The following is a 2,800-nucleotide window of genomic DNA, read 5'->3' as shown; positions in this document are numbered from 1 at the left end:
TTTTAATCCTTACAACTAGAACACACATATTGTATAGATAATAGAAAGGTGGAAAAAAGGTTAAAAGTGGCCACAGGATTTAAAGAGACAAAGATGGAGAGCTGATACAAAGGCAGTCACTTCAGATGGTCAGATAAGGGCTTCTGAACCGGTAGCACAGTCAGCAAGTCACAGAACCATGTTGGCAGGATCAGGATGATTTACAGTTTTTGAGTGGGCATTGCCAAGAAGGAGATAGAAATTAGTTGACTGGCAATCTGGTGATGCATATACCAGGTGATTTGATAAGAGGATGATAAGTGTGGAAGTGTGTGCTGCTAAGTTTAGTCTTAGCTGACCTGCTTTTATATGTTTTGGGTAAAGGGTTTGCATAATTTTCAAACAATTTTTATTATCTTTTAAGTACTGTTCAAAGGAGATGCCATTTAACAAAGCAGTCTTTGAATACAATGTATCTCGATCCAGTGCAAAAATATGGAATGCTTCAAGAATTTGTGTGTCATCTTTGTTCAGGGGCATGGTAATCTCTGTATTGTCCTCAGTTGCATATATATACTGCCAAAGTGAACATAGGTTTGCATTCTTTGTTGGTTCAGTGTGTTTTATAAACTACAGGTCTAGTATTTCTGATATGGCTTGATGTACCCATGCACTTAGGTCCTTGTCACTTAATTTGATTAGTTCACGTTGTAATATTTTTTATGAATAAGTTATCACTTTATGCCATATGATGGTGCCATGTAACCCAATTGACTTTTATTTTCTTTCAGTAAGTCTTGTGTGTCCATCATCTTCTGATTATTCACTTGCCCAAACGAGTTACCAAGTCATTCTGCCTTAGAACTGGTACTCAAAATATAATTCTGGGAAAGCTGCTGCTTTATGAGATGGAATCACTCAGAAGCTAGAGGCACAGCTCACATGGTAGAGTGATTGCTAGGTAAGAGCAAGACCCTGAGCACAGCCAACCCTGTCAAACCCTAGTACTGCCTGATGAAGGTGATGATGACGACGATGTAATAACTCAGGACCGGCCAGCCTGAAAGCTTCTGTGCTCTGTAACACAGAGCAACTGAGCAAAGGACACATCTGCTCTTCACATGTTCGACTAAGAAAGCCAACCACATCATTTAATGCAATAGCACATAACTAGCAATTGGAAGACTTTATCATAGATAAGTAAAAAGAGTAAAAGAAAAGTTGGTTGTAGATTTGAGACTTTCTAATTTCAAATCACACATTTTCTTTCCATTTACTTTTTATTAGCAAGAAAGTGTGTGTTTAAATGGGTACAACTTTGTGGAATACAACTGTTATTTACTTCAGATAACTGAAGAAAGACAAGGTAATTACCCAGGTGGAGGGTAGAAATTTAATGTTGTTTTCACTGTAACTTTATTGAAAAGTTCAATCCCCACAGAGCAGGCTTTGAAACAACTGGGAAGGCACACCACCTCAGAAAGATAAAATTACATAGTAAAAAGAAGCTCTGGGATCAAAATATGTATGCATTATTTTTATTGCATGCCATGATTCTTCTGCACATCCAGGAATAATAATAATTATGCATGCTTGCTGCTTTGGAATTGGAACACAATTTCTAGTTGGAAGCTTCACAAGCAGTTATTTAATTACGGTCAGTAACTCTCTGTGACCCAAGTGTCATGAAATATAAAATGTATTGCTGAGAGATTGCTTAAGCTACTAACAGATGTAGCTGGGGGGGTGTGATATCAATGAAAAATTTCATTCATATTCTAGTAATATAGCACGGCAAAAGAATTGGACAATAAAGAGGTTTTCACAGAATATAGGCAAATCAGTTTCACATAGCACCAAATTAGTAACATCTGGTGCTCAGGACCTCTCATGTTACCATATAGGCACTTGACCTATGTTTTACAAAGAAATCTGTAAAGAAGAAAAAAAGACAACTATTAATAGTAATTATTGCACCAAACTGTTCCACTGTATCTTGGTTGGTGTTCCTATAACCAAAGTCTCTTAGACTGGGCGACTTAGTGAACAGAACTTTGTTTCTCACAGTACTGGAGGCTGTTAAGACCAAGTCAAGTCCCCAGCTCAGCCAGTGTCTGGTGAGGACTGGCTTCTTCATTGGCAGAAAGCAGTCCTCTTGTCATATCTCTCATGGGAGAGAAAGGATGCAAGCTCCCATGGCACCTGTTCTTACAAGAGCACTAATCCTAGTCATAGGGCTCCATCCTCATGACCTTGAGGCCTCCCAAAGACCCACTTCCTGTCACAGTAGGATCAGTATGAGTGTTGGGGAGACAAAATCCGTGTGTGTGTGTTCCAGTCCTATGGCTTAAACTCAGGTACTAGGTGCTGTCCTTGTGTTTTCTTGTTCAAGCTAGTGCTCTACCACTTAAGCCAGAGCTCCATTTCCAGCTTTTTTGTAGTTAATTGGAGATGAGAGTCTCACAGACTTTCCTACCTGGACTGGCATTGAACCAGTCCTCAGTCCTCAGCCTCCTGAGTAGCTAGGATTACAGGCATGAGCTACTGGCACCCAGCTAATAGCATTTTACTTGTATCTCTAAGTTATGCTTTTGAAATTTTCTTTTAGTCATCTGGGATATTTACAAATTACAGCTGTAGATTTAGGATGGTTATTTCAGAGACTGACTAGTGATTCTCTAAATCATTTTCTTCTTCCTGAGCCCAAACTCCACTTGGTAGTTTGCCTTCTAGTTTGATGGCTTAGGAGATTTCTTACTTTTGAGAGGTGTACTGGGGTTTGAACTCAGGGCCCTGTGCTCACACTTAGCTTTTTCCCTCA

General features: G+C 39.3%; 1 non-coding gene across 1 annotated transcript; it reads right to left on the bottom strand.

Annotated features, from left to right (window-relative positions):
- Nucleotides 1-468: 468 nt before the first annotated feature.
- LOC125360340 lies at nt 469-571 on the bottom strand. The gene has a single exon (XR_007212727.1). It is a non-coding gene; the product is annotated as a U6 spliceosomal RNA (small nuclear RNA).
- Nucleotides 572-2,800: the final 2,229 nt, after the last annotated feature.

The sequence above is a fragment of the Perognathus longimembris genome, chromosome 11 (assembly GCF_023159225.1).
Source record: "Perognathus longimembris pacificus isolate PPM17 chromosome 11, ASM2315922v1, whole genome shotgun sequence".
Taxonomy (NCBI): domain Eukaryota; kingdom Metazoa; phylum Chordata; class Mammalia; order Rodentia; family Heteromyidae; genus Perognathus; species Perognathus longimembris.
Note: the sequence above shows the minus strand (reverse complement) of the source record. Positions and strands in the feature narration are given on the sequence as shown.